This window comes from Macrobrachium rosenbergii, chromosome 12, assembly GCF_040412425.1.
Source record: "Macrobrachium rosenbergii isolate ZJJX-2024 chromosome 12, ASM4041242v1, whole genome shotgun sequence".
Taxonomy (NCBI): domain Eukaryota; kingdom Metazoa; phylum Arthropoda; class Malacostraca; order Decapoda; family Palaemonidae; genus Macrobrachium; species Macrobrachium rosenbergii.
Window position 1 is genome coordinate 32,301,384 of NC_089752.1, and position 21,254 is coordinate 32,322,637.

At 36.5% G+C, this 21,254-nt stretch overlaps 1 protein-coding gene across 14 annotated transcripts in view; it reads right to left on the reverse strand.

The window, feature by feature from the left end:
* ZnT63C (zinc transporter 63C) overlaps positions 1-21,254 on the reverse strand; it is a 237,393-nt gene that overhangs the window by 158,810 nt on the left and 57,329 nt on the right. For 7 of the 14 annotated variants that reach the window (XM_067112111.1, XM_067112124.1, XM_067112112.1 and 4 more), the window contains exon 3: positions 20,377-20,426. The exons of 2 other annotated variants lie outside the window; for them this stretch is intronic. The gene's annotated coding sequence lies outside the window, so the exon portion shown is untranslated. Of the gene's footprint in view, positions 1-9,783; positions 10,156-20,376; positions 20,427-21,254 lie in introns of those variants that run through there. 5 more of the 14 variants (XM_067112119.1, XM_067112107.1, XM_067112114.1 and 2 more) reach the window with 3 other exon arrangements.

Sequence of the window (21,254 nt, forward strand, 5' to 3'; positions counted from 1 at the left end):
ATATATATATATATATATATATATATATATATATATATATATATATATATATATATATATATATGTGTATATATATACTATATACACATATGAGAGAGAGAGAGAGAGAGAGAGAGAGAGAGAGAGAGATTTTCCACCATCATCCACAAGCAAATTTTTATTTACTAGATATTATTTTCCGGGACATCAACATCACCTGCGACGAACCACGACCCTATAATAGGTTTTCCACGTACTGCCGCGGGTTGTTTTCCAGTACGAAGTAGCAGATCAAAGGTTTTTTTTTTTTTTAATCGACAAATACTTCGTTCTGTGTTGTTTTACGATACAATCGACTGACATTAAACCTGGGTTCGAACTGGAAATGGCATGTTCGGAGAGAGACTGATGAAAATGAATGTGGGAGTTTCAAAGGAGGGTTCTGGGAAATTTCGACAGTCGGGGGCTCAAGAAAAAGTTTCGGAAAACATATCGTATATTCATTTGTGCATCTTTTCTATGCGTCCCTAAACGGGAAAACAACGGGAGATATGAATTCAGGAACTACTTTCAAACAATGCAATGAGAAAACTTCGAACTTAATCAAATTCTGTTCTTGTTATCCTTTCATCAAAGTTCAATCAAGCGTCTTCTTATTGATTTTTGTTTTGTGCGCAACATAATAAGTAAGGAAATGGAAACAATACTGAAACGATTTAACTAGAACAGTTAAAGTGTGATAATCTTCGGTTTATCAGTCCCTTTTTAGAAACCTCAGCATGAACCTTCCTGAACTTTGCATGCAAATTTCCACCTATCCTCTCAAGATGTAGTGACAGACTGCACGTCTCACAACTGAAAGCATCAACCTGGGACGCCTACTGAAGAGGGAAGGTTCTCTCAGAGAGAGAGAGAGAGAGAGAGAGAGAGAGAGAGAGAGAGAGAGAGAGAGAGAGAGAGAGAGTCGCCACATCAGACTAGAGCAAAACTTCATGTATCTAAAGCCCTTATACTGAAATATACATCCTAAAGGTTCTCTCTCTCTCTCTCTCTCTCTCTCTAGAGACTAGACATATGACAATAAATCGTGCATCGTGATACTCATATTTTCGCAGTTCTTTCTTTTATGCAATACACATACAATAAAACAAAATAAAAAATAATGATGGGCGGAGCTTCACGGGATGAATGAGAATAGAGGCAAAATGAATCGGATAAAACACGACATCACTAAGCAGAAGCCGGAAGGGCGATCCTCTCATCGTAAACCTAGGGGATTTCACCCTTGATGCCGAGAAGTGATTCAACTAGGAAGCAGCTTAAAAAAAGACAATTTACGTATTAGTAACAAGTGGCGTATGCGTATGTACGTGTCTATGTACAGGCTCAACTTCAACGAACACTACGTGCATAAGCATACAGAGATAGATGAGGGATTTATTTTTAACACACTCCACTTTACCATTTGTTCGCTTGGCTCCAAAAAGTTAAAGTTTTCTCTAAAAATCGTTAGAGATGGAGGTGCTACGCCCACGCATCTAGAAAAGTGGGTGTACTACCCACCAAACGCCTCTTGCCCTTCTTAGGGATGTAGCGCCAGAAAGCCAGAAGTGTAGAGCCTCTGGGGATGAAGTTGGAAGCCCCTACACCTTTTGAACCAAGCTAGGTCGAAGATATTGGCTTACCGGGATTCTAATCATGACCTCTTGAGTATCAGCCAATGCTCTATTGCTGAGTAACGTCATCTGCAGCCTATTCTCACTAAACAAAGCGAGCTCATAAAACTGACTCGGTAAACGTGTCACATAAAAGCGAATTATCATCTGCTACCACAACAGTAATGAAAATTGTGCTGCCTCTGCTCCTACACTAAAACTGTTATCAAAAATAATAAAAGCAACAACAACGGTAACATTAATCAACATCACCATCAAGGCAAGAAACACAGGAATAAAGAAAGAGTAACGGTGGAAAAAATACCAAGAGAACGAAAAATTAAAAACGCGCATGGCAGGCAACAAAAATTTGTTTCTTCGCTGTCAAATATCTTTTCATTTACGCAGCGGAGCAAACATAAAAGAATATTGCGAGAGCATCCGGAAGAGGGCTCAGGTTTCCGGGAAAAAAAGTAAAAAAAAAGAACGAAAAAAAAGCGTTAAAAAAATCGACTTGTGCGTCTACCAGAGCATGTCACATGAACTTCCTTGAAACACGACTAGAGCAAGAAGGACAGGAAGGGCGGATAAGCGAGTGGAAGGGAAATGGAAGAAAATGAGAGGAAGAGATCTACCCCAAATCAGAGGAGGATATCAAATATAATGATGGAAACTGAATGCTGTGAGAAGTCAAGGTTATCATTATTTTTATAATAAAAAAATGAGGCTTCATCCTTATCAGTAAAGCCAAAGTCCAAATGAGAGAAATGACAAAGGGATAGATTAGAAAAGATATCACGAAAAGATATCACAAGCTGACGCGTATTATTATTATTATTATTATTATTATTATTATTATTATTCCTGGATCCTTAAGAAACACGACGGAAGGCCATTAATCTGCTGAGCAAATTCCCACGAAACTTAACACCCATTTCAGAGGAAAATGAAAGGCGGATTACGAGAGTAGATGAGAGGACGGTTATAAACGGGGTTGGAAAAGGAGTTACGTAAATGAAGAGCAGACATTTAAGAACCCCAAGTCGGTACCAATGTATGGAATAAAGTCTAATATCACACAGTTCTGTTTTAGTATGAGAGAGAGAGAGAGAGAGAGAGAGAGAGAGAGAGAGAGAAACCGCTGTACCTAGGTTTAGCTGGTGTCGTAACTCCTGGACTGGAAATTATTCATGCTGCTTGGTCGAAATGAAAAAAAAAACCTGCAAATGGCTTCGAAGAAACCAGAGGGAAACTGTGACACTTGCGTGAAAATGCAATGATTAGTGAAAATTATCATCTGGTGATGGAACGGACCAGCTGGTATTTCATGTTCTTCGACAGTCTATTTTCGATAACGGTTCATAGGTCACCGTGTTAAAGTAGTGCTGTAAAGACAATTACGCTATTAAAAATATATGGCCGGCTACCACACTATACACACACACACATATACTGTATATAATACATGCATCCATATATATATATATATATATATATATATATATATATATATATATATATATATATATATATATATATATATATATATATATATAACGTACATGTGAAGCTAATCAGTTAGACTAAGCTTCATAAAACAAAGAAATAAAGGTGGCCGCCACAACGATATATATAACCAGTAACAACCCCAGATTTGAATTAACAGTAAAATAAAGGCGGACGCTACAAATCTTCCCAGCGATGGCCATTTCGCACGACTGACCTGGAGCACTGCACACAGGTGCTGCAGTTTGCATGAAAATACGATCCATTGCAACGGGATCCATATTAAATTACGCAGTGGAATACAATCTTCCATCAGCCTACAATGGGACCTTACTTTTGAACAGACTGGGAAAATGACAGCGGAGATAACGGCAATCAACTCCCACTGGCTGCTAAATTGCATAATAATTGCTATGGGTCCCAGTTACAATCGTAATTGTGAATTGCAAGGCGTTTCTGCAATGGCTATTATTTCTATTTTCAAAGTCATTCCAACTCCTTAACTTTCAGCGATATACTATCTTAACTCCAGGTACATATGTAGACGTCAATAGCAATGTTTCTTAACTTCATTACAAGAGACGTTCTGCATGACATCGAAAACATTTAAATGCAATGCCTGTACTTTCTGCCGCAGCGAAGCTCTCTCTCATTCTATACAGGAAGTCGTCTTAACCGTGCTTGTCCTTACAGCTCCTTTTTAAAGTCTCACAGAATACAACTCCTGAATAATGCAAGGACCGAACCACGTTAAAATGTTTGACAAGGACCGAACCAAAATAAAATAAAAATAAATAAATAAAAGGGGGGGTTCAACTAATGTACGTAAGCTTGCTCAACATATAATTCTTTTTGATTTATTCCACATGAGTGTGATGCTAAAATGAATAATATAAAACAATACTTTCAGGTGAATCCTAAAAGGGTTCCCAGACTTCTGGAAAAAATATTCTAAACTACCTGAGATTCTAGGCTTCTGAAAACAAAATTCAACATTTCCAGGTAAATTTATTCCACTTAAAAATCCCAAATATCTGGAAATAAAGCGCTGAAAAACTCGCATGGCTCAAGGACACCAACCAGAGACTCAAGGACACCTAAAAGGGATTCCAGATTTCTGGAAACTGACACTTAAAATTTTCCCTGTGATTCTAAGCCCTTAGAGATCTCAGTTTTCTGGAAATACAGGCACTGAGATGAGATTCCACCTAAAGATTTCATATTCCTGGAAATAAAGAGGGTCATCTGAAAGATCCAAGGTTCTGTAATAAAAAAAAAAAACAAGCTGGAAACCATTCGAGTGATTCCAGGCCACCTAGATATACAAGATTTCTGGAACTAAATTACGAAAACAAGAAACTCAAATGATTCCAGATTACTTAAAGATAAAACCCCATACTTCTGAAAAAAAAGGGCACCTAAGTTCCATATTCCATAAAATGAAGAAGCTGAAAGAATCTCAGGTGATTCCCAATAACCCAAGAAAATACCAAATTTCTGGAAATAATTACAAAGAAAAGGTCCAACTACTAATACGCATTTCCATCCTCCTCCTCCTCCTCCTCCTCCTCCTCCTCCTCCTCCTCCTCCTCCTCCTCCTCCTCCTCCTCCTCCTCCTCCTCCTCCTCCTCCTCCTCCTCCTCCTCCTCTTTCCTGTGAATCATATTACAACGATGATAGAAGACTGGAAAACTTCTCCCGACTTCCCTCACAACTTCCATCTGAGCGGAGACTCTCCTTCCTCAGCGTGCTTTCGAACATTAATGGAATTCCGAACTGAACGCCGGAATGGAGTCAACAAAAGTTTCTTGAATGCAATGCCTTCTTAAAAAAAAAAAAAAAAAAAAAATCCTACTAAATTCACTCAAATTAAACTTGAAAATATTCTGATGAATTCAGAATATTTTCAATATTCTGACGAATTCAGAATATTTTCAATATTCTGACGAATTCAGAATATTTTTAATATTTTCAATATTCTGATGAATTCACGATATTTTCAATAGCTTCCTTATTCTCACGAATTCAGAATCACCCTCTCACGGTTCAGAGCCTCTCAAATTGGTAATCTACGCTCAGTTCAATTTAACAGCCTTCATAATATAAATATATATATATATATATATATATATATATATATATATATATATATATATATATATATATATATATATATATATATATATATATATATACGTGAAATTCTCCACTGATAACCTGGGAAAAAACTGTCGAGTTCAACATCTCCCTCATGGAAGCTATTAGCAAAAGGTGCTTTGATAATTCCATCTCTTTTCAAGAATTTCTTCTCCACGAAAATCTGGTCGAATTTCGTATCTTCGCAAAACTATCTGTAAAGAACATGACAATAAATTCATTATCTTTCTCAGAGTTACTGGCAACGAACACTTCACTGAATTCAGCTACTTCATCATAAATCTTGAAAACTGCTTTCTGAACTCAACGCCTACATTACAAAACTTGAACTATACAACGCTTGCTGAATTCAGCACCGTAACAAGATGGCATTCAAGTAAGTAATGCACATATGACCAACTATATTATAAGAAAGGAACTGGAAGAAAAACACGGGCATGTTTATTCATACAGCAATGACACCAGGCAAATGGAGGACACCATCCTTCTTGAATATCTATTCGCTCCAGATTTACAACTCGTCTCTGTCAGTGTGTGTAACTTCAGTCACACATCTGAATTGATAATCTACGCATATACATCGCCTCCCTGGAAAAAATGGTACCCAGCAACCACAAACATCATCTAAGGTATCACCCAACGACATAAAAACAACGAAGGTATCTCCTTTGTTGTTTTCGGCAAGATTACGACGTCAAAAGAGCTGCCACATGAGAACAATCATGATATTTGCCCTTGACTTCTATTGTATCAAACCAGGCGAAGGGGAAGACGAGGGAGGGGCGGATGAAAAGCCGGGAAGAGAGAGAGAGAGAGAGAGAGAGAGAGAGAGAGAGAGAGAGAGAGAGAGAGAGAGAGAGACTCAGTCGTTTATGATCTTCAAGTTAAAAACCTTACTGCTCAATCACTTGTTATTACTAGGTAGCTTTCACCTAATTGCTTTCAGCAGAGAGAGAGAGAGAGAGAGAGAGAGAGGAATCCTCTGCTACTGCAACAGCACCGGAAATCTCTCTTGTACTTCGAGAAGCGACGGCGGGGTTGCCCTCACCCCCACCCACAGTCTCCCCCTAGCCACCAGCATTTTTTGAGCCCATACAAGAACAGAGCACAGGTGGAAAAAGGAGGATAACAAAAGGACGCAGATCCCATTCTCTTTAAAGATTCGCGACACAACAGGGAAGTGGCGACTGAGAGGGATACGTAAAATATCTGGAAGCAGAGACAACGGCAGCTAATTATCTAGAAAGCACCATTATTAGCATAATGAACAACTAACTCTGAAGAGCCGCTGCTATGGACAAAGCATGAGGGACACAGAGTAAGTCCATGAAAGCGAAAAACGCCCTACGGTCGAAATTGTGAAAAGAAGTCTAAAAAGAAAAGGGGGGGTGGGGAGGGCAGGACTCAGATCATGCAGCCACGGACGTTCTGGCTGTGTCTGCGTATTGGTGAATTAATAAGAGCAGTCAAAAGCATAAGAATTCCTAGCCAATGCCTCTTCTTCACCTGCCCCCACCCATGAAAACTTCATTAAGGAATCTACTGTTCCAGTGAAGATTATCACTTTATAAGGAAACCTAAGTTTGGTGCACAGGCGTATACTGCATATTGTTTACATAGAGCTTTGATGATAAAAATACTGGCATCGATTACACAAATATTTCCCTGTCAGTTATTCAATAGCAAGCGAAATCACTCCAACACTCTACTTGAAATAAGGGGAAAATAAAATAAAATTTACGCACACAGTGATATATATATATATATATATATATATATATATATATATATATATATATATATATATATATAGAGAGAGAGAGAGAGAGAGAGAGAGAGAGAGAGAGAGAGAGAGAGAGAGAGAGAGAGAGAGATTCAAAGTGTGAAAAGGATATTACCATATCCTGATACACCTGCATTATCATACTTAAAATTCCAACAAGATACCAATTTAAACTTTCAGTTCACGAGAGAGAGAGAGAGAGAGAGAGAGAGAGAGAGAGAGAGAGAGAGAGAATCTGCTGAAAAGGCTAAGAAGCGAATAAAAGCTAAGTATGACCTGGTTGATCCTGCATACTGGAAGAGCAATGAGGGCAATTAGCAGCGCTCAAAGATGCGAAACCAGCCAAGGCAACCAACCCACACCCAACCCTTCCCATCTCCCGCATCTTCAATGACGAATGAATGACTTGGGGTTGGGAAAAGGAGCACGGAGAGAAGGTAGACACTTTAGAGAAGCTCAAAATAAATTGCACAGGAATCTGCTGAATAGTGGTCGTGATGATGGCGATGATGGTGATGATAATGACAGCTATATCGTGAATAACAGGCTTGGCCATACTATCCGTAGATTAGAAGCAAAATATATTTCACTTTAGATAAGGCTAGCATTATACACACTCAAAAGACAGAGATAGTGAGTGCGGAAAGAATGAGAGAGCCTGAACACTGATTATTATTATTATTATTATTATTATTATTATTATCATTATTATTATTATTATTCAGTAGATGAAACCTATTCATATGGAACAAGCCCACAGGGGCCACTGACTTGAAATTCAAGCTTCCAAAGAATATGGTGTGCATTAGGAAGAAGTAAGAGTAAGTAAAGGGAAATACAGAAAGAAGAGATCCCACCATTAAAAAAATAATATATATATAAATAAAAATGTATCAAAATGCAAGAAGAATAGCATTATGGCAGTAATGCATTGCATTTTCGCTTGAACTTCTGAAGTTCCAACTGCACGACATCCCCCGGGAGGCTGTTCCACAGTCCAGCGGTGTGAGGAATAAAGGACCTCTGGAACTGAGAAGTTCGACAGCGAGGCACATTTACTGCATATTGGTGCTGCTGTTCAGCGAATTTGGTTGTTCTCTCTCGGCAGATAAAGGGAATCAGGGATCAACAGAGAATGTGAAAGATCTCTGTTGAAATACAACTTATGGAAAAGTGACAAACAAGAGACCATCCGTCGATGGTCCAAGTCATAACTGCTACTATTATTTCAACTAACTTTCACAATTCCAACGGGAAAAAATTCCAAACATAGTTATCATCATCGTGCATAGTAGTTTCCATCTGTTTGTGAAAGAAAACGATAATGAAAAATATTTTGGTTACAATGCTAACCGCATCCTTATACCGGAGAAACAAACTGAAAATGATTCAGTTACCTGGGTAACAACTCTAACCACATAAGTGGACAGTTACAATCTCTGACTGCCTTTTCAAATTACATAGGCTATATGACATTGTACAGAAGCATAAAAACATTATATATATTGTCAAGAATAAACACCCCTCCTGCCTGTAACTTTGATTCCGTCATTTAATTTTGAATTAATCTGTTATTCCTCTGCCTCTCGAGTCGGGCGTCGAACAAAAAACCGCCTTACTTGAACCAGTCAACAGCCGTTAGCTAGGCCTCCTTACCCGGCCCCCAAAACATCACACGATCCAGTAAACAATACAAACCCCCTTTCCCCCCATCATGCGATGGGGAGACATGTAGGGATAGGGGAGGCCAAAAAGGCCATTTAGCGCTAGGGAACAGGTAGAATTCTGATCAGTAGGCATATAATGATAGTGTGTTTTTCCTATGCCCTCTTTGCTGGTCCTTTTGACTTGCTTGCAGGTATGGGTGGGCCCAATGCCAGACGCTCAAAGAAGCCAGGTTTTTGAAAAGCAGAGAGACGCTCTTCTGATTTCATCTGCAGCGGACGCCCTGCATTTTCTCCAGCTCCGTTGGTTGGACTGACTTCCATGGACACCTGGAATGGTTGTAGGTGCCAACAACAGTCATAAAAGGGATGCACACGCGGAACGATCGCTATCCATGCTTCAGTATCTTGTCTGCCACCAAAATCCTGATAATTCCTGGTCGCAGTCAGTAACGAATTCCGTTGTGGCCCAAATGTTCATATGAATTATTCTCCCATCCTGGAGTTCCATCATTTGCATTGCCTGAGACTATTTCGTGTAATCAGGGCAAGACTGAATGTTATTATTATCATTGAACTGACTGTATTGCAGATTGGCCCCATTTTAATCCACTTGCTTGTTGCCAAATCATTGCATTATTGTTCCCTGTGTCCTATTCTGAATCTGCCCCTTAGTGATTATGTTGTGTCGTGTCTCATTGTTGATTTGCTAAGTTTCTGCAAATAAATCCCTGTAAATTTGTAAAAGAATTCTAAATTCCCATATGGCGTCCTTCCCCATTCAATTGTCAATCCAGGAAAATCTAAGGTAAGTTTTCAAATAACTTCTCCCTTTGCTCATAAACTGGACTTTCTTGGTTTCGTGGCAGCATCAATTATAATTTTGTTTCAATTTCTCACCAAGCCAAGGGCCAGTTTATGACAATATATATATATATATATATATATATATATATATATATATATATATATATATATATATATATATATATATATAGCATGAATGGAAACGTATGTACATGCATAAAATAAAACACACCTGTTTCGTCGAAGCGGAGAATGAACTCCAAGCGCTGGCCAGCACGTCACCAAGCAAACAAATACAAAAACAGACGGTGGAAGCAATATGTAGCTGGAAGCGATTCAGTCATCCGCAAAACAGCTGATCCCCGATGGTACCCAGTAACACAGAAACTTCACATTCACAGAACGCAAGCGCGACGACTGAGCCGATAAAACCTCACTGCTTCTGTTCCTTTCAGAGCCTAGAAGGGGTCTCACTCCTCGAGGATTTCTCAAGCACTGGGGCTATCCAACGCGAAGAAAAACATATCACAGGGAGGCGAGGGAAGCGAGGGGGGTGGAAACGCTACACGTCCGTTCTCCCTGGCAGCCAACCTCGCAATGGCCCTTGTAAACAGTACTCAACCTGTGGTCTGACGTGATGGAGGGGCGGGCCGAACCAAGATCGTTGCCCAACGGTATGGCGATACCTTATCTCCTGTGCTTCCATTTCCAACCGATTCCCTGAGAGCACCAAATCGGTTTCTAGGCAACAAGGGCATCTCTACGGCTTTGGTCTGATGCACTGACGTTGTTACATGCTTCTGTTCACATTTTGCACTCTCTTGGTTAATTCTATTGAGACTGTTTGCGCCGCTCCTCCATTTCATCAAACGAGATGATGATTGTTGTTATAAAACAACATTGTCGATATCCACAGTCGTTGCGACGCCAGGTGACAATAATGAATTGCATCTATCCACCAGCACCTTATGGATAACCAGACATGGCGATATGTTGAGTATTTTATTCATGTCATCTGGCGTTGCAACGACTATGGTCATCGGCAATCTATTGTTTTTTAAGAATAGTATGTCGTTTGAAGAGATGGAGGACCGGCGCAAACAGTCTCTCTCTCGAATTAACCACGAGTGACAATGCGAAATGAAAGCATATCAGTTTGTAATTCTATTCACCGCAATTATCACTTTCTTGCGTCCAAAATACATATTAAAGGAATTAAACTTCATCACATTTTAACAGATATGTTCCCCAATTTCAACGAATATATATTTTCTTTCGCCTAGAATATTCTGCACTTTTATCTGTTTACCTTCTCCTCTCATACTTTCCAGGACCCTTTATTAAAACTTTGCACTTTTCATCATTCCTTTTTCTTCATTCTTTATCCAAACCCACACTTCTCTTTCTTGTTTCACTTCATTTACGTGTACATAATTTTGATTAACGTCACCCTTGTCTGAAAATGCAGTTCAGGATAAATATGTTCGCGGACCACCCAATTATTTAATTTCCTTAAACATGTACGTCACCGTATAGTTCACACACCACAGACACAGATATACATATGTACGGGTGTGTGCGTGTGTATGTATATATATATATATATATATATATATATATATATATATATATATATATATATATATATATATATATATATATACATACACATATATACATACATACATATATATATGTATGTATGTGTATGTGTATATATATATATTTATTATTTAAATTGTGATCACTTTCATACACACAAAGAATTTACTATACGTGAGCAAGCATCGACACAAACGTGCTAATAGTGCATACCTATCCAACAAGTACGTAATCATATTTACCAAATGATATATAATTCGCCTCATTTACTTCTGCAGACTACCCAAATTTTAAATTCTCATAATTTCAAAAAATTTCAGTCACTTCTCCGAACGTTACACATAATATACATGAATATTATACACGTATACTTAAAAAAACATACATATAAACACTATTCAAGTACATTATTCATCTTAAAAAGCAAACATTATTTTTTAAGTTCAAGCGCAGCCTCTGTTCAGGTAAATATATGACACAAAGGTGAGTGAGAAGGCGGAGGTTGCAAAATAGCCAAGGTCAAGAAGCGACTGCACTCGAGGTAGAAAGGAACAACGATGGAAAATGATACCTCGAATCATGTATGTGGATGTAAGAGAGAATGCCAAAATCTGAGAGAGAGAGAGAGAGAGAGAGAGAGAGAGAGAGAGAGAGAGAGAGAGAGAGAGAGAGAGAGATTGGCAAGTCTTCCCGAGAACAAAGAGAAGACGAACTCATCTGCTAGTCTTCAGAGGGGTTGGGGGAGGGAGGGAGGGGGAAGCTTGATTATTGGAAATACGTGGTCTGTCTGGAATCCATTCAAAAGAATCCCTTGGAAAGGAAAGGTGGCGGCGAAGAAGTCAATCAGGTTTCGGGGGGGTTCCGAGGATGCGATGGTATGCGGTGATTAAGCTTCTGGGAAGAAAGTGGTTAGGAGAGCAGGAGGCAGCTACCAACTGTCAGGGCGTATGGTTTCGACGGTTAAGGTAAGAGGAAAAATGATGTTAAGCGACAACAGGATAGAGTAGATTAAAAAAAATAGCTGATGAATAGCCAAAAATAGAAAAACACTAATAAAGCTATCCTCAAAAAAGGAGGAAGGACCCCGACTTAATTCTGCATGAAAATGTGAAACAGCACAGAGTCACAGTGTAACTTTTTATTAAGGCAAATATATTTTGGAAATGACGAAGGAGAAATGAAGAAGGCACCATAATATAAAAAATTGGTTTAAGAAAAAATAATCATATTGAAGACAAAAAACACCGAGAGAGCCTCATTTCAAAAGTAATCGAGCATGTACTCTATTACAAGAAAAAGAATCCTTTGCAAATGAGCTCGAAATCCAAATGAACAAAACGAGACCCAAATGGAGTTCTTTTGAAGACATAATCCATTTTAAAAGTGGATGGGGACGATATTCTGTTGCAGAGAAAAATAAGTTTGGGAAAGACAACGAATGGAAATATTTTATGGAGATGAAATTATGTATGAAGAAAAATAACATTTCCGTTCAAGCAGCAAGTTGCACGAAGACTGCATGCATACATACATACATACAAACACACACACACATTATATATATATATATATATATATATATATATATATATATATATATATATATATATATATATATATATATATATATATATATATATATATATTTTCACGATGCACTCACCAATGAAAACGAAGGAGAACCCAGAGGAAAAGGAAACAGAGTTCTTAAGATATGTGTATATATATATATATATATATATATATATATATATATATATATATATATATATATATATATATATATATACATAAATATATTTATATATATATAAATGTTTTCATATTTCTGAATAATTCTTTTCTGGAAAAGGAGTGCAGCTATCTGCATTTATGTAAAAACGGTAATATAAGTTTAAAATGAAAAGTCCATAACTGAGTAACATCGTTTAACGTTCCAACCCTTTGATCACAAAGAATCAAAGCATAAGATGAAGCAGGGCTGAAACAGTGAATTAGAGTTTCACTGCTAAAAATTATTAGACGTTATTTAAAGTTCATCCAAACATTTGTTACTGCATATCAAAAGCGTAATAAATTACTTAGGAAGTATAAAATTTCCCATGATCCAGTCACTCGTCTCCAAATCCATAAACAACGCAGATTTTAACCATTCTTCGTTTTACCATCACTGTCTTTATTAGATTCCTCTTCCCAAGGCCCCACTCTCTCTCTCTCTCTCTCTCTCTCTCTCTCTCTCTCTCTCTCTCTCTCTCTCTCTCCAATAACTCAATTATGGTCCAACGCCTTTAATCTTCAAAGTTCTTTCATTTACGGCATAGCCCATCCCCTAATGAATATTCAATTCAGCATCAAACCTACATTAACTATTCTCTGTGACGGGAAAAAAATACATTTTACCTTTAAAAATGAAAGGAAAATTTTGTTTTATATATTTACGTCAACTCTTTACCTGGCTCTTAGTCTTCTGTTTTCCAAGGGGCAAATTCACGGTTTCCTTCAAGGTTAGACAATTCATCTTTTTATGCCTTCTTTAAGCAAGAAATTTTAATTATTTTCTTTAAACTTTTAATTTTTCCCAAGGTGAATCTAACTCTGCTTTCTTCATGGTCAAATATTACTCTTCCTAGCGCCTCCCCCCTCCACCCTTCAACCTCCACCCCCTAACCATAATCTTTCCTGTATTCATTCAATAATAATCTAAACGAGGACAACTGGCTGCTCTCCCCGTCTGCCTTGGCATAACACGTGATTAAGGTTGGAAACTCCATGAGAACCTGTTTTTAGGTTCCTCTGTCACTAGCTTGGAATATTAAAATAAAAACATAAACAAGAACAAATTTTATAAATAAATCAAGGATTTCCAAGTAGACCATACCATATTCTAATAAGATTTATTTGCGGGTATCAAATCATGAGATAATATTTCGATCACCTACAATAATAATAATAATAATAATAATAATAATAATAATAATAATAATAATAATAATAATAATAATAATAATAATAATACATACCAGCTAGCATGCAGTAATAAGTGGTACGAACGCCAACCTGAGGGAGTGATAGAAAACGATTAGGCAAAGATCCTCTGGGACTATAGTATCAGAACAGATAGGGTGATGCGTGCCAACAGACCAGACGTGACGTTGATTGACAAAATCAAGAAGAAAGTATCACTCACTGATGTGGCAATACCATGGAACACCAGAGTAGATGAGAAAGAAAGAGAAAAATATGATAAGTATCAAGACCTGAAAATCGAAATAAGAAAGATATAAGATAAGCCAGTGGAAATTGTACCCATAATCGCAGGAACACTAGGCAAGATCCCCAGATCCCTGAGAAGGAATCTGGAGAAATTAGATGCCGAAGTAGCTCCAGGACTCATGCAGAGGAGGGTGCTACTAGAAACAGCGCACATAGTGAGAAAAGTGATGGACTCCTAATGGAGGCAGGATGCAACCCGGAACCCCACGCCATAAAAACCACCCAGCCGAATAGGATGACTGTGATAGACAAAATAATAATAATTCTGATACCATAGTCCCACAGTACCATAGTTCTGGTATCAGAACAGACAGGGAGATATGTGCCAATAGACCAGACTTGACGCTGATTGACAAAGTCAAGAAAGTATCACTCATTGATGTCGCAATACCATGGGACACCAGAGTAGAGGGGAAAGAAAGAGAAAAAATTAATAAGTATCAAGACCTGAAAATAGAAACAAGGATATGGAATATGCCAGTGGAAACTGTACCCATAATCATAGGAACACTAGGCACGATCCTAAGATCCCTGAAAAGGAACCTGGAAAAACTAGAAGCCGAAGTAGCTCCAGGACTCATGCAGAAGAGTGTGCTACTAGAAACAGCGCATACACTGAGAAAAGTGATGGACTCCTAAGGAGGCAGGATGCAACCCGGAACCCCACACTATAAAAACCACCCAGTCGAATAGGATGACTGCTATAGACAAAAAAATAATAAAAAAAAATAATAATAATAACAACAGTATATATTTTGCTTTAATGGTGTATAAATGTTATATCTGTATACTACTGGACGAATGTGATAGTTATTTAGACTTACCAATTTATGATGGCCCTATTATTGTAACATTTATTTATATATTATAGCGTATAATTATATATATATATATATATATATATATATATATATATATATATATATATATATATATACTAATAATAATATTCAAATCATGGTCATCATCTAAAACAGAATGCCGACACGACGGAGATATTACAAATACATTTGCAACAACATGCCCACTGCAACAGGATATACAATGCTAACAATTGTACACTGTTTCCAAAGAGGCTGACTCAAAATGAGGGCCACAGACAATATTAAAGAAAAACAATAACAAACCGATTTCCTCTCTCCTTTACTCAGTTATTACTTCTTACTATTTTCCAAACTTAAAAATAATAATTTTTTTGTCATCCTACGTATGCGAACATTATCGTCCCGGTGAGGCGAATGAATATTGCCTAAAGGGAGCCCTTCTGAAAGCAAAACGGCCTCAAACCAGCTCTAACTACGCCTGACTGCACAAAGCAGGTCTACCTGGGAATGTAAAGATGAAAGATAGGCGTCCCTCGCTGCCTCACATACATCAGAAGTTCAGACACGTATTAAAGGTACAGGCCCGGGAGAAGAAAGGCAAGGCCCTAAAACAAATACGAATATCAATTATGGAGACAGAGGCATTTGGAGGGTGCTGGCATGTTTTCTTCCAAAGGTTTATTATATTTTCCAAATATTTAATCAAAGGAATGACTGCAATAAATAAGCAAATAAGCGAACATTCAAAGACATACACACCCATTATATATATATATATATATATATATATATATATATATATATATATATATATATATATATATATATATATATATATATACATATATATATATGTATGTATATATAATATATATATACACACACACACTATATATATATATATATATATATATATATATATATATATGTATGTATATATATATATATATATATATATATATATATATATATATATATATATATACACACACAAAAACTACAATGGAGATATAAGTGTTCTCCTTTAGTCCTACGAGCGCTAAAGGCTAGGATGCCGAGAACAAAGGACAGGCAAACGACAGGAGATTGATGGGGAAACAGATTCAGCGGCAGAACGAAGATAAACCGAGATTCATAGACGATTCAGAAACAATGTAATCAGATGTTTGAAAAAAAAGAAAAAAAAAAAGGCCCGGGGAAAGAGCTGATCATTATCAGAAACAAAGACACTTCGGCTACAAAACTGCCAAGAGGACTTTCGTTGACATCCTTCTCTAGTTTCTTCAAGGACGCTTCCTTGACAACGTCCATAAGTATCTCTGGACCTTGGTGCGTGAGATCTACCGTTTCGTTTTTTTAAAGGAATCAAACCACGCATATGAGAGACAATGCCAGGATATAGTGTACGATGTTTAAATGATGATGAAATCAAAGGTGTGCTCACTTTTCAAAATAAACATACATTAACACGTGAGTTGCGGAAAGACATTTTAGAAAAAAAGTTGACAAAAATCACACTGAAATCAAATAAAGGTTAAAAATGCAAGTTTAATTTAACGAAGAAAACACTACAGAAAAGAGAAAGAAATCCAAAAAATTACTCTATTTATAAATCACATTTAAACAAGAAAAATCGCAAATTAAAAAGCGTGCAAATTCGTGTTTCATGAGCCATTCAACATCCTGAGGTTTTTATAATCAACGCACTTTGCTTGCGGGACCATGCTTGTTTCCACAACCATGTCAGTTTCGGTCTATAAGCCAAAATATAACCGCACTAATAATAATAATAATAATAATAATAATAATAATAATAATAATAATAATAATAATAATAATATCTTTGAGGAACCATATAGATTTAAGTGTATCTCCAACAATACATCAAGAGTAACAATCTAGAAAATGGTCTTATTTAATCCTTATCTGTAGAGAACGTGGCTGTTCTTCTTAGTCTTCAATAATAAATTTGCCCACACCCCAAAGGAATCTTCTTACGCTGATTTCACAAACAAAAAAAAAAACAAAAAAACAAAAGGTTGCGTGGACTTCGAAATGTCAAAGACCATCCTTCCCACTCCTGAGTTTTAAGGTTCATCTTTCCCAGCAGAAAAGAATTCCTCTGGATGATGCAAGTCATTGCACCTGTTCAGAGCAGTGCCGATTATCCTAACAATAGAGGGTCAAGCGTGACACTACATATCCTAACAATATGAGCAACAACAATGCAAGGACTATACCATAAACAACACTGACACTACAAAGGGCAAAAACAGCTGCATCAATTTAGGGTATATGTATACTAAATAATCTAAGGTAATCCTGACGCAACTCCCTTACAGCAAGCTGCGCGCAAAACAACGTGGTAATTACAATTAAATTGACATCACTATTTTAATTAATAACACTATACAAAGGACATTGACATCGAAGGCTTGGCACAAACATACATAATATAAACTAAGTTAAAGCAATGCACTTCAACAGTGAGAGTGGTCGTGCAAAGGAGAAGGAGGGGGGGGGGGACGGAGCAGTAGGTGTTGAGGGACTCGACATGATACTGAGCAGTCTTTCTAATTTTATAAAATGTTTGTTGTTCTCCGGAGCCCCAACTTTGGTTGTTACAAGATGAAAATACAGCAACTTGAAAACCAACTTTATCAGATTTGCTTTAGACATCGAGACATCACATTCAGACGCAAGAAAATTTGATTTTTTTTTTATCACAAAAGTTTGATATCGAGATTTATTACAGTCAGTATATCATTATTATTCGTCGCATTACACACTTTTAATTTTCTTTTTCAGCAAATAACTTTCCTTCAATCCTCTGATTTCTGTTATTTGTCTTCGCTATGAAGCACAATTTTATTTGAACACGGGAAGGAAAAGCGTTCTAATGAAGAAAAAAATTCGTGTAATTTAAAAAAAAATTATTTTATAACGTTTATTGGTATCGTCCCACTGTTAAAGTATCAGGGATCAGCGTTCTGAGAAGTTACAAGTTGTAACATATTTTGTCTATTTATTTAAATTCCCTCATACATTCTCTCTACAACCTCTTTCTTCATTTTCGCTGTGTCATTTAACCGTAAGCCGAAGTCGTAGCCCACTCATGTTCATTCATTTCTTTTTTTTTTTGTGAAGCCTTCATAGACTGGTCAAATTCATGGCCCTTGATATATTCCGTAAGAAAATAGGCATAATAATAATAATAATAATAATAATAATAATAATAATAATAATAATAATAATAATAATAATAATAATAATAATAAAGCTAAGAATTTCACAATGTAATGAAAAACTGTTGTATAATAAGAATCCACAATTATATAAGTAAACCGTTTTATTTATAAAAGATAAAAGCAACGACCTTCGAACATCTGAACGATGTTCCCTTGTGTTTTAACGTAAACACTGAGGAGGAACACCTTTGTTTTTATCTTTTATAGATAATATAATCTATTTACATAACTGACGACTTTTATTATACAAAAAATAATAAAAATAATATTAATGATAAAACCAGCCAAGAAGAAAAAGCAAATACTCCGAACCTATACAGTTGCACTAATACTTAAAAGTCACAAACAGAAATTTCCAGAAAGTTCTGAGAATTCTGTAATCACTGACACATTTCCGGTGGGCATTTTTACGACGTTACGAATCGGAAGTGTGACCTTGAAGAGAATAATATTCGAATGCTTCCAGTGAAATCCTCAGCATCGCATTGAAAATAACGAATTTACAGCGTTTCAAGTCACGAACAAAAAGCAAAACAAGAGACTGTCTCACAATCAATCCCGGCGGATTAACGAACAAATTAATTGGTGTATCGCAATGATTCAATTAGAATTTGGCATTCCCTTACTCAAATATTAACAATATTCCGCCCACTCAATAATAATCGACCCTCCAATTTGTTAATGTCATCCAGTTTCAAAACACCAGAAAATATACAATTCACTCTAAAAGAGGAAATACCTTGCTTTCCCGCATCGTTGAACGTACCTCCTTTGTCATCACTCGGGAAGAGAAGTACCGGTACAAAAACACACCCTTCTTCCCATCTCACAACTTTCTTGATTCACACTTACTCACGGCTATTCCTGACGCTGTATCACTGTTACTCAACATCCTGGAAGACCACTACACTCGTCTTCAAGGGCTTTTAAAAGGCAAAAGCTCGTGCAGGCAAAAGACAAGATTAACCTAACAACATATTCTCTCTCTCTCTCTGGTCGAGGAGCAAGTGTCGTTCTGGTACAAGGTCAGCTATACCTAACAATAACAGAAGCTCCCATATTTTACCCACGAGTTTTTGCATCTTAAAACCCCATCTATAATACAAGTATCATAAGTCTCATATCTTATAATTTAATCCTTTTACAAAAGATAACACATAAATCCCAATAACTTATGACTTATCGATTGAAATTAAGACATTCATCCACTACTAGCTAGATAAAGGATAAATCCGAAGCCATGAGACATAGGGTGGGAACCTCCTAAGCCTTACTTAATATTTGTAATTTGTCAAAACGTTTAATTACTCAAGTAATGGACAGTAATGGACAAAAAAGAAGCAGGTTAAGACTGCAAGAACTTTTTGCGAAATATAACAATTACATTTTAAAAATAAAAAAAATAAAAAATCACTGACCGGAAACTTTAATCATACCCTGGAAACAAAGTTCGTTCACTTGGAAAAATAATTAGCTGGGAGAAAAAAAAGTAAATTACATCAGTTTTTGAAAAAAAAAAAAACCTATTAGCCAAGAAAACAGAGTTCACTTCGTATGAAATATAATTATCTCGGGAAAAAACCCTTTACGAGGAAAGAATCCTTTGATCGGAATAATGCGGAAAAAAAATGTGAACTGTGAGATGTTACCAAATCGGTGATATTAATTTCTCGCAATCCTTTGTTTTCAATTAATATTACTTATTAGTGTCGATGAGTTCTTCGCATCTGCAATTCTGGGAAACATTGGGAAACTCTGACGTCAATCTCTCTCTCTCTCTCTCTCTCTCTCTCTCTCTCTCTCTCTCTCTCTCATAATACACCTTTAAACAGAGAAACCGTCCCTTAAAACATCAATACTTTATATAGGAAATCATACCTGGACTAAAGTGTCGATGACTAGATGGAAGGCTTAGGCTTCTTTTCACACTGAAAAACAAGAAATGGAAAATCAATTATAAAACATCCTACTCGTAATGACCATGAAACCAATGCTCACAGCGTTTTATCCGTTGTTTGCATGTTCATGCTCAAATCCATTTATCTTTACTTGATATATTTGTTTGTTTCTACTAAATTCTTCTCCGTTCATTCTTTGTTTCTCATTTTAGAATTCTACAGCAATAATAATAATAATGATAATAATAATAATAATAATAATAATAATAATAATAATAAAGTCACCAGCGTATGGTTATATATAATCTGATTAGGAATATCAGCAAAACCATGAACCGTAATTAAATTTATATATTCAGTTAAGCGCTAATTCCAACGAATGCTTTTTCTTTATAAAACGAAATGGTAATTTATATAACACCGGTTGTAAAAAAAAAAATGGCTACGATTCCTCAAAATAGTTACAAGAAACAGAATAAATTTTAAGAATATTATAAATAAAACAAAAATATCCTAATTAGGTTAATCAACAAATACAGCATTTACTAAGGATATATATAAAACTACACAGCAATTCATGGGGCAAAAACAAAAATGGAAGGCAAACAGAATATCGGGAAGAGACACAAACTTTTAGAATAGCATTACTCAAGACTTCCGAAGTCAGGGCAAAAGATTTCTTGATCTTTGGGAAAACTTGTGTGCCTAAAAATACGCCTCACATTTCTGTGGAGCTACTGAAACCTTGAAAAACATATAGAACCGATAAAAATATTCAAACTACTGAACTTTTAACTTCAGAAGAATTCAGAAACCCCGGTGATTCTAAAATTTTAAAATAAAAGCATTTCTCCAGCG